Raw genomic sequence first — 13,261 nt, 5'->3', positions numbered from 1 at the left:
ATACACCGATAACAAATATTTCACTTTTCATAAACAAAACGACATGACACTGCATAATCCTCTCACCTCATGGATGCACTTATGTCCACATCGAATACATGCACAATAAAACCAGAAGCACTCCCAAACACTGGAAAACATAAGAAGCCATGGAATAAATCTCGATATCATTCTCAATAGAAGTCCCAAGACGGTCCTCTTAGTGACCGACAAGCTGATCAGGAAGGATCTGCCCGCCACGCCAACACGACAAACCTGACACTGATAAATAAAGACCACAAGTATTTCACCGTATCATTATAATATGGGTGGATCCGCTAACTCATCCCACGATAATCTAGAATGCGGCGACCTACACAATAAACTCAAAAGATCTTGGTCAGACCACAACAAATTCAAAATTAATAATGTTGGTTTACAAAGCAAACTTGATAGATCTTATAAGAGTAAACTTGGAACCATTGACCTTCATCACAAAATCAAACATTACACCAAAGACGATCATCCTAGTTAGCCTTCCGACCAGAGTAGCTGAATAACATTTACCTCAACAAACATGAATCTATCCAAGCAATCAAATAAACACAAAAGTGGAAAAACAAGAAAGGGGTGAATCCAACCGAGAGGATATAATACCTGAATTGAACAGTTGAAGCACCTGACATTCATAGCAAAACGTTGGGCTTGAAGGAGGCAGCAACTTAAAACATGAGCTTCAGAACCTGCAAAAGAGAGGTAATGCACTCTACCAAATCGACCAAGGAGCCAATCCAGTACTCGGATGACAACAATCCAAGAAAGTCTCCTCGCCGGAAGAAGAACCAAAAGACATCAATGGAGCCTCAAAATGAAACATTTCTCCGAGAGAAGAGAACATGAAACCGGTCTCTTCTGCGCCTCATCGGGTAACAACTCTGGACAGACGAGCGACCTAAGACAAAGAAAAACTGGACGAGCTCAAAACCCTCATCGAAGGCTAGAGCAATGCAAGATAAGGCAAGCGAGAAGGACATACAAAGCAAAAGCTGTCACCGGAGGAGAAGACACCACAACCATATAAAACAAAGCTAACCTACTAATCTTAGACAAAAAACACAAATTAAACCATAAAGCAAAAGCATCCTCGCGACCACCACCAACCTGTACACGCACTTACAAAATGAAACCGTCGCCTTTCCTGAGAAAAAAACTAGACTTGCTACCATGACAAAACGCCGATGCGTGGTGAGGACTCCACTCCGCGATGAACAACAACTTTGGAAAAACTATAGAGCGGAGAGAAGAGAGCCCACCACATAGACTCACATGCCTCCGAACATGAAGAAAATCACCATATCTAAAAGGGAGAAAAAATCTATGAGGCCAACATCCAAGAAAAACCTGACACCTTTGGAACCTTGGCCCTCGCTGCCTTGTCAGAAATTCAGAAGAGAGCAACAATCGGCGTATCTACCTTGCCCCGGAGCATATGCTGACGAACACTGGCGAAGAAACCTCTGGAGCCCCCAAACATATCAACAGCTAGTAGGAAAAATGCGACAGAGAAGCAAGGGGAGAAAAGAGATAAGGAACAAGAGAAGCCTTCGGCGCCGGAGATACTGTTCACCGAATGTTGGAGCTAACTTTCACTGGATGCCGGAGCTAACTTTCACTGGATGCCGGAGCAAGCGGAGATAGATTAGTTTCTCACTTAAGAAAAGATGGATGGAGAGATGAGAAAAAAAATATTTTTAGTAAGAAAAAAGTTATTTTCCTTTTTTTTTTAATAAGAAAAAGTTCTCTGTTTTAATAAACTGACTTCTATTCCATTCAGTTTCAGATACTAATTTAAGTTGATAATATCAAATTTATTATATATATATCCCCTATAATCCTTGAACATTACAACATGTTTTCGTAGCCACGTGTCATCACGAGAATGATTCTTGGAATTTTTAGAAAAATAAGTTAGTCCATATAAATATATATTATACTTTTTATTAAACTAACTATCAAATTGATTAGTAGTGTACAAAAGAATGTTCTTTTTTTCATTAAATAAAAGTTACGGAGTTACCTAATATGATTAACATATATATGATAATTAATGATTATGAATAATACATATTTGATAACAATTTTTGTATTCTCTCTCTTTTTTGTTTAATTTTATATTATTAAAAGAAAATAAACAGTCACACTAACCATATAATTAAAAATTTTAGATTTTTTCTTATATGTTATATTTTGAATTTTTTTTTAAATGACTATAAATTACTAAAAATGGTAAAAGTTCCACACTGAAAATTTTGTGATCAATGGTTTAACTTTTTATGTTTAATCAAGATAAAAATGATCATAAGTCGTATGAATATGAAGTCTCATTAATAGATATTCATATTATATAAATATATATTAATTTCATTTAAATTAAATTATATACTATATAAAATATATTAGTTTCAAAATTTGCAGTGAGAAATTATTGAGATCTTAATATTTTAATTTTGAAATTTGTATTGAAAAGTCTCACAATAAATTTTTGTGATTAACGGTTTAAATTTTTGTTACAGAAAATATACAAATGTTAATAAAATCACATTAGTAGGAAGTGTCAATAATAAATATTTATATTATATGTATCTATGTCAATATCACTATAAATTAATTATATACCATATAAAGTAAATAAATTGATTGTTTTGATTTATTTACCAAAATCATGATTATAAATTAACAAAAAGAATTAGTTTTGATTTATGCGTTAACTCTAATGTATATAATTTTATGTATACATATTATTTTTTAAATATGTGGTTTCTAATATTGAAAGCCCTATATATATATATATATTATTTCATTCAGATTAAATAATTTAGTCTTGATTTTAAGCTTTTAATGAAATATCATGACAAGATTTCAATCATCTCCTTTTGAGTTTATTCGAAGAATGAGAGATTTGATCATTCATCTAATATTTGTTTATCCATAATACACTATCTAGCTATTATAATTGTAAGAATGAGATATTTGAATTATTTATTATGTTTTTTTTGTTTTATCATTCAATAAATCAAACAGTTCTTAGTTTCCATATACTAGAATGGTAAAGTAGTATATATATTTTTATTTCTATATTCTTAAGTAACTAAACCTCAAAAGCATAGGTTAATAAAATAAGTAATTTGTTTTGTTGTTCTAGACATAGATGATTTTTAGACCGAACTGTGAATATATACTAGACAAACATTTATATTTCGAGTCTGCACTTACATTATTTAACAGCTTGATATATTAGATATGAACACTAACCTGTGAATATAGGTTGTAGGTGATGTCTTCAAAATTTTGATTCTTATATATGTAACTGGAGTGGAACTAATTTTACAGATGTCCATATTTTAAAATTGACACTTAGGTAATTCAGCGAATTCATAGAAGAAGTTAAAAAAAAATTAAACTCATATCAATGAGTAGTCAATAGTAAATAAATCGAGAACAGAAAACATAATGAATGTTGTCTATATGGTTTTGGTGATTTGTGTTAGCTGTAAAATTTATTTTATTTTGTGCATATGAAGTCTTAAAAATAATTAAAATGAGCTGTATACGTTAATTCTTCAACAACGATGATATATTTAAGAGACCAACATTCGAACACACATTAGTATTAAAAAATAATTACAATCGATAAAAATTTTATTATTACAAAATGTTAAAATCATTTAATAAACACACATTAATATTAAAATTCACTCCGTGCATGCGGGCGTACTATCATCTAGTATATAAATAACAAGTTTGCAATAAAAGATAAAATGCTATATGAGTGAATGGACGGGACTATTTGATTTAAAGTGACCATTTATTTATACGCTGTTTAACTTTTTACTTTTCTAATATATTTTCTAAAATGAGGTTTTTTTTTGATAAAGATTGCCTAGCATGAGTTATTATACCGATTATTTCATTTATTTTTGATTGATGGTATTTTTAAAATATATGAATTTTTTTGAAAGAGCAAAGGATCCAAAATTTGGACATCTTTTTTTTTGGGTGTAATTTTAGACGTCTTTGTTTGTTGGGAATTAGTTATTTTTTATATTTTGGGTTTTAATTATTTGGAGATTATTTGACTTATAAGTTATAACGACATGATGTATCATACTGCGACTAGATTTCAAAATAAAATTTTATATAATACATACCTCTATATAATATAAGGGCTTGGATGATTTAGTATACATACCTTTTAAGATAAAGAAAAGTCTGTCAAAAAAAAAGATAAAGAAAAGTATTTTTAGAAAATAAAGATGTTTTCTTAAAAAGAAATTGAATGGCCAGTCTTGAGATAGTATGAATACAAATATGAAAAATTGTAAATTATTCATTCGTATAACCAGTATACAAAAAATAAAATGAATATTTTCCTATCATGTGTTTCCTTTTTTAAAATTTCTTTGTTTCCTTAGATGTTATTAGCGTTTGTTCTAGGGCTGTTCAATATGGTAAAACCGAACCGAACCGAACCGAACCGAACCGAAATAGACAATATGGTTTGGTTTTGGTATATACCATATAAACCGAATGGATATAATTTTATAAAAACCGTAGGATTTGGATATGGTTTGGTATATAACCGATTAAACCGAATAAACCGAACAAAACCGATTAAAAGTAGAAACATGTAAATATGTATCTATTTTATAACAATACATGAAAATCTATTTGTTACATAAGTTAAATTTGTGTTAATAACTATTACCATAATTTTATAGTAATAAAAAACTTTAATTTGTAAAACGTTTGAACTATAGCTAAATAACAATACATCGCAATTCATACATCTTATTTTCTAAGTCTTTTTTGATCTTTTTTATTTATTTTAGTCTTCACTAAATTAATATGAAGATTATAAATTTGATAGACAATAATTAATGGAAAATTTTCAATTGAAAAAGTATAACTTTAATGAACACTAAATATGGAAGAGTGGAAAAACTTTTCTTTCATGTTTCTATTTTGTTTCATATTTTTATTTTCAAAATTTCAAGCTTTGATTTTAGTTATAGATTTGATTATTTTATTTGATGGTAGAGGCATTTTTACTTTTTTGTTCATTTATTTGAACATGTAATATATTTTTGATTTCGGCATTTTGAAATTTACATACAAACGTTCGATCCCCCAGCCTAATTCGTGTTAACTTTGGCTTCTTCTCCAAATCCCCCAATTCATTTTCTTGGATTTGACCAATTGGGGCTTGAAATCCGTAACAAATGATCGATCGTTTGGTTCATGTCATGTTTTGTAGAAAATATTGTGGTGGAAATCAATTTTAGATATGTCTATCTATCGATCCTCGAATTGATACAATTCGATAGATGTGTAACTACATATAACTGGGTCAACTTAGTAGAAATAATATTTGTTCTCATTAAGTATAACACTGCTTTACGTGTTTCTGAAAATTGGTGTATAACATAGATACACTTTAAGCAACTGATTCGCAGTGTTTTGAAAGTCAGGGCATAACAGAGAAATATTTTGAACAACTTTTTCATTGTGTTTTGAAAATCGTTGTATAACAGAGCAATACATTGAACAACTACTTATATTATCAATAAGAGTTTGAAATTACGTAATTTGATTAAGAAGAAACATAAACTTAACAAAAATTTGGAATTACATAATTTGATAGAAGAAACATAAACTTATAGATTGCATCCGAGTTTTCACGACGATAACGCTCCGCGCAAAATACAACTTTTTGCAAGTATGTAAAACTAGAATACTAGGAACAACGTTTTGCAAGCTAAGTAACACATGTCAATTTTTACCGACAAATTTAGTGTAAACCCATAGTGTGAATGCATAGTGTAAACGTATAGTGTGAACATATATGGGTCTGACTGGTGATCAATCGGGAAACAAGAGAAACATATAGAAAATCAAGAATGAAAAGAAATGGTTGTTCCTTCTCAAATTTAACAAAGAATAATTTTGTTCTTTAATTCTCTACAAAAAAAAAGAATGAGAGGAAATGAGAGAAAATTATTATTCATTGTGAATGGGGATTTTTTATAGGAACGTTATGGAATGCATTATTCATCATCTTTCTTTAGTCACCATTCATATCCATAGTGTGTTTTGTGAATTTTTAGTTTTGTTAACAATTGTGCTTGTAATGTTTTATATTGTAATTTATTTTATCCTAACATGAAAAGTATATATTTGTTGAAATTAAATTAGTTTTACCAATACGCCTATGTAGTGAATATATATATATATATATATATGTTGTTTTGAAAAATTATAACTTATTAAAATACATTTTTTTTTTACTTTTTGTCAACTCAACTTACTAATCATAGGCTTAGCTGATGAATGTAATGATTACACAGAGATAGACTAGTATTAATATGCAGACATTAAAAGAAGATGGTTATCAAAAAGACATATCCTTTAAATAATATCCGTTCCACTCCTTAATAATAATACTATCATTATGAGAAACTTTTCATCACAACTCTATCTCTCTCATTGTCGAAAATCGGAACCCTCACTCTCTCTCTCAAACTCTTTCATAATCAAATAGAGATAATGGAAGAATTTCCAATCCTTTCTCTGCCTGAAGAAAACCAAGCGTTAGTGGTGCACAGTGTATCCACTAACTCATTCGGATTTCCATAGGCTGAGAGCTATATGCAAGTCTATGATGGCATTAAAAGAGCGTCCCAGAGTTTACGCATCTTTTGATGTGTTTAACTTCTCTTGGTATATACAAACGCCTCACTTGTTGTTACAAATTTGCTACTTGACGGAAACTTGAGTATACTTTACATCAAAGATGTACAATTTTTCTTCACATTCGACCTCAAAAAAAACTTGCTTTTATGAAGATGATTCGTGTGTGCTTTGTACACCTACGCTATATCACACAAGATGTTTTGGGATGATGAGGAGTATTTCTCACATTTCATAGGAAATTCGTTGACAGGATAGGCATGGTGGTTACATATGTAAGTTGGGGTTGTGTATAGCTCACAACGATGTTTGCAACAAAGAGGGATGAGTTCATGTCATCCATCATTCCCTTATTTTATAGTTGCCAATGTACTCCTTTTTTGGTCCGAGATTTGTATCTTTGTACATTGGTAACAATAATGGTAACAACATGTGTAACCACTGATTTTGGATAAGAGACGTTGGTCTTTTTTACTGTAATTTTTAGCCGATGATAGCTTTTTTGGACAGTAAGCTTTGGTGACTGACCTAATTTCAGTTTCAAGTTTCCTTCTTATGTTTGTGGAATATGCTAATTTAGCAAACATAAGCAGTTTTACAAAGTGGCACTTTTTTATATCCAGTACTACAAGGCTATACTTAGTGCGACTATGTAAACCCAATAAAACTAAAACACTAGGTATTACCAACTGGTTAAGATAATATCGTAATGAATTAAAGTTCATACAAAATTCTGAAAATTTTCCAGTTTTTCCTAATTATTACCGAACTCGGTGAATGCCACCGAAGGAACCACCGAAAAGTATTTTGCGAAATCGATCGTGTTTGTGTAGATAAGGGAGAGACAATACGGAGAAAGAGAAATCTGGATTTTGATCCGTGTTCTTCATTTGAAAAATCTTATTATGATCCTCAATTTGATTTGATTTGATTCTCAAACTATTTCTTTTTAAGTTTTAACCCGTTTAAGTCGAATATATCTGAATACGTCGGATTGGTCCGGTCTAAATTTAAATAACCCACGTCTGGTTAACCATCAAATAACCAAATGGGTTGGTTTTCAAAAATTGTTCGATAATTTGACTCAATAGTTGGTTCACTTAGACCATCTCCAATGAGACTATTTTTCCCTCTATAATTTACACCAAAAATATATAGAGTAACTCTATTATAATGTAACTCTTGCTCCAATGGTGTTACTCTATGATAGAGTTACTCTATTATAGAGTGAAATATGGAGAAATGTCACTTTTCCACTCCAAATATAGAGTAAAATATGACATTCATCTATATTTCACTCTATAATAGAGTAACTCTATTATAAGTAACACCATTGGAGCAAAAGTTACATTATAATAGAGTTATTCTATTTTTGGTGTAAATTATAGAGGAAAAAATAGAGTGTTACTGGAGATGCCCTTAAGGTAATTCTTTCAGAGTTTACAAGAAAAAACGGTATTTTGCTATCTATTTTGAATTAAAGTAAATAACATTTTTTACATTAGAAGTATATCAGATAGCATCTTTAGTTTAAGGTCTATTTCCAGCGGATCGCCCAAGTTCAGATGACTTTGATTTGGTAGGCAGCGAGCAAAATATTTGCCTGTCGCAGAAGTTGTTACTTTTGGTAGTAGCAAAATGTTTTTACTTCATCGTCTTCATTCTTGTCTCGACTGGTAAATTATGCTGCTTCACTTGCCTCGTCCTCATGCCATCTTTGTAATTGTCATTTCGAATACTGAAAACAAGCCAATCAAACTTTGACTTTATTTACATTTTCGGGTCAGTGATTTTCTGAATAAATTTCGAGTTTATGGTCTTGGTTCTACGGAGATGGGAAAAATGCAAAAGAAATTCAAATCTACAGAAAAGGACTTGAGAGTTTTGTTGATGGCTCTAGAATGAGAAAGTGACCTCATCATAAGCCAATTCAGACAAGCACCACTACAATCTTTGTAACCAACGTGCATCTTGTCTTATTGTCGCACTACGGAGTTGACATTTTTGGTGGTTAAGTCTTTATCACTCATCAATATCCACAGTCACTTACAGATTTTCTTAGGAAATGTGAAATAAATTATCTTCACTAGTATTGGAACTAATTTTCTCATTTTGTCAATGAAACTGGTGACCTTATGAACAGTTTATCGTTGAAAAGTTACCGAGGTTTACCAGTTGGTCAAAATCATATTCCCTCTGTTTCTAAAAGATGCATGTTATAGTTTTTTGACACATATTAAAAAAATATAAAATTGTATTTTCTAATACATTGTTTTTCTTAATTAACTATTTTCAATAACTTTTAACCAATGAGATTTTATTAAATATAATTGTATCTTTTTTAAAATTATAATTTTTCATTAATTAATGTATTGAAAATGTAAAAATGTATCTTTTTGAAACAATTTTTTTTTTCTAAAACATGGATCTTTTAGGAATAGAGAGAGTATTTACTAGTGTTAGTGTTGGAGCACGTTACGGATGTAGTGATCATATATTATTTTTTTTTTATAACGCTGATTTATTATGATCTTACAATTATGATATAGGAAAGATTACATAGACGATTCGACAACCGACAATACTACCTGCCTTATGAAGACCTACGCTTAACTGCATCACCTGAGCCGTCCTATGAAGATCCACGCCTGACCAGATTTTACTTGCACCATGTTGAAGATCCCTTGCAAGCCTTTCCTCTGTAGTCTGCATAATTGTTTAACAAACCGCTCTCTCCGGGACTTGAAACCTGGATTTCTTGTAATCTGCAATAAATTGCATAGTCTGGGATTCGAACCCCAGACCTGGGTGTAGAAGCCTTTAAACCTTAACCAATAGGCTACGGTGCTTCCACAGTGATCATATATTATTGAACTCGTTTATTATGGTTATAGATTTTTAGTATTATACTTGATTCGAGAAAATGGGTAATTATTTACTGTTGAGCACGTAACGGACACTTGTTCCAAGTTCCAACTCATTTATTACTGGTAATAATACGGAACGTTCTTGTTTTTTTTGTAAACTGGCTTAAAACAGAACGTTCTTGTTGCTCAGAAATAAAAAATACAGAACGTTCTTCGTTCAAAAGATAGTATATAACGTCCTGAAACTAATTCACATCTCGTCCTTCACCACCTACCAGGCATTCCTTCCAGTCGAGAGACTGGCGTTCCTCAAAAAAATCTACTACATAAAAAACTGTCTAGGAAAAAAAATCCTGAGTCTTTCTTATTGTCTGGTCTTACGTAATTATTTGTAAAAATTAGTTAACCAAATAATTAAAATATTTGAATTGGACAAATCAGATTCAAATAATTTAATATTTCATTATCCGCTACACGATTTCATTGTATTCTTAAAAATTAGTTGTTTTTATATTTTGATCCCAAGTAACGAAATACTACTAAAAATGGAATTTAAATAGATCTTTTCATTTGCAATAGCAATCATTTCGTTATCAGTTTTTGTTCTGAGCCATGTACTGTAGTTTTATAAAAGGGATGGACTACTTAATTTTTTGATTCATTTATTGGTTGGACATGCCCATGTGTGATGATTTTGACTGAATTTTCTATTTTGAGATTAGACCAATAGAATCTAAGAGCATCTTTACAATGAATGTTCTGAAAAACAAAATTGACATCAAAAACTCCATAATTTTATTAATTAGATTCTAAGAGGGTGGTTTGAAGAACCATTAAATTTGGAATCTGTGTTTCTACATAAAACAAAAAACAAGACCTCGAGCACGAAAACAGCTCGGACATTCAAAGAATGAGGAAAAAAATATATGGAGCAGAAATTAATATAAAACGGATAAGCGATAATTCTTCCAATTCGGCCAAAAAGGATGCTCATTCTTCTTCATCTTCTTCATTATATGTCTCGTAATTTTCATTTTTCTTTGAGATCCAATAGAAAATAAACGCACAACTTGATAAATTAAAATTGAAAAAGTTTAAATTCTTACATATGATGTGGAACTAAAATTTCTCCTAACACAGCCAAAACACAACCTCGGGAACCTCTGCCCCCTGCCAACTATAAAAACAGACACCACGAAAAGAATCCATTGATTTAATTAACTTGTTTTTGCCCATTAAAATACCCAATTAGTTCCTGTTCCCATGCAATTTGTTTGTTGGAACGAAGCTAAAATTGATTCCGGAGGATGTATTGATATTGTAAATTTTTAGTGACCAAATACGGATCGATTTCATACGCGTAGGCATCCATTTAAAACAAATTGAACTAGTTGTTAATTGACCGAACGAAAAACTCAAATGTTGTTATACACTGAACGTAAACGAATTTTAAGATGATGTAAATAAATAAAATCTGATTACGTTGTTGATAATGGCTGAAAATTTGGGTTTTAACCACGTGAATGTGGCCGGGTGGCGCATAGTATCTCAGTGTCCCTAAGAAACATGGTTCGAATCTGCGTCAACTCAGATTTATACATCTATATAGGCAGGCGACATGGGTACTAATTCCCCTTGTGAGCTTACCGGGTCTGCCTGGGGCCGTAGTCAAACTCTCAGCGGACTAGTCGGTTGGGTCTCGACCCACCGGATATCCCCGAATTATCAGAAAAAAAAATTGGTTCTTAAATCTTCTTTAAGAGTTTTGATTTCCCAATAATAGATGAGAATTACTGTATAACTCTTAAATCTAATTATTGAAAATGGATAAAAAAAAACCTCAAAATTCATTAAACAGAAAAGATGATTTCGTCTCAGAATAAAATGGGTGGAGGTCTTTCAAAAAAAGGGAGTTGTGGCGCTATCATGTCTATGTTGCATGTAAACTCGGTTGATAATCTGTCTTTTATTTGTTTTTCTGGAAAACATTTTTAAATCAAAATCTCTTGGAAACCCACTGAACATATTTCTTGAAATTTTTATTATGAAAACGCTATTTAAAAACACAAGATTCTTTTTTTGAGAATGCAAAGGATATTCTTTTTTTTCTTTAAAGATAATCTATTTATATTTAATGAATATAAGGATAAATCTTTTATTTCCTAATTTTATCGAAAGAAACATGCTTTATTTTCTACTCTTTGATAATTTTTTTATAGAATCTACAAAGAAAAATAATACTATTTCATTACTTGATTTTTTTATCTTAGATAAAACAAATATAGAAATTAATAAATTTATATATTGATCAATCATATATATATATATATATGTAATATTTTAAATGTTTGTATTTCTAAAAAAAATTAAATATCATGTTTTCATGTTTCAAAATATTTTGTTTTCGTGTATCCATTTCCGGTTCCACGAAAGCTAGATCAAGATCCTTCTTAGTTTAAAGAGATTTTCATTAATAAATTTTAAAAATTTAATAGTTATATTTGAATACTATTTAGTTTTCTTCATTTTAAAAAGTTTTCAAATGAATATTTCTTTCATTTAATAAATAGGTTTTGTATTTGATAAAGAACAACATATAACTTTTTTGTAAGGTTAAATTTTAAATATTTCTTAATCAATGGTTAGACATTCTTAAAATTTTGTTGTATTCTGTACACACATTTGACACTATTCGGTATCATCTCTAAAAGTATCTCCAAAAATATCACCATTTTGAAATTTCTAAAAATCTATATTTGAAGTTTCAAGGTGCTCTTCTCCACAAAAAAAACTTCAAATTTAACTTCAAAATTATTTATATTTTACACTATAGTTTTATATTTGTCATAATTAATAAAAATCCATAATATTTTTATATATGTACTAGTTATTAAACTACAAGAAAAATACCATACTATTTCATAAAATTATTTTTGTAATGCTACATCTTCGGTTACACCGAATTTGTTTGGACAATATTTTGGAGATTTTAGAGGTTCCGGGGAAAATTTATCAGACTGTTTGTTTTGTTGTAATATTTAAATTTATGCAATAATTATGTCTTCATGTATCCCTTTTTTATTAAGTTTGTTTTGTAATATTCTTGTTATTTAATTCTAGTTGAAAATATTAAAAATCTTATTTTCAGATTTTTATTAATTTTATGAGTAAAACTTGAATTTATAAAAAAAAAAATTTGAAATATTTATGAGATACCAAAATTTTAAGGATTAAAACGATAAACGAGAAAATACTTAAGAATTATAAATGTGATATTTAATTAATTTTAAGAACCAAATGCAAATAAAAAGACAAAATTTCAAATTTTAAGTTTTGATTAGTGAAACTTCAAGTTTGAAGTTTCCTTCTTAAAACTTCAAATTTGAAGTCTTAAATTTTCTTTTTGGAGAGCAAAAAAATTATATATTTGAAGTTATGGAGTTTCTTTTGGAGATGCTTTTATATATTAATTGAGAAACATTTTTAAGTTATACATTCTTAAGAAACATATATATTTTTTAAGTTGTAACGTTGACTACAATGCTTATATGTAAATATCATAACTCTTATCACTAATCATATTAAAAAAAAAACAATTACTTGAAAATATTACACGACTGCCATCATATATAATAAAATGGACCGCTCATTAATCAAATGCTCAAAAA

This window comes from Brassica napus, chromosome A10 (genome assembly GCF_020379485.1).
Source record: "Brassica napus cultivar Da-Ae chromosome A10, Da-Ae, whole genome shotgun sequence".
In the NCBI taxonomy this organism is placed as follows: domain Eukaryota; kingdom Viridiplantae; phylum Streptophyta; class Magnoliopsida; order Brassicales; family Brassicaceae; genus Brassica; species Brassica napus.
This window is presented reverse-complemented; position numbering follows the sequence as displayed.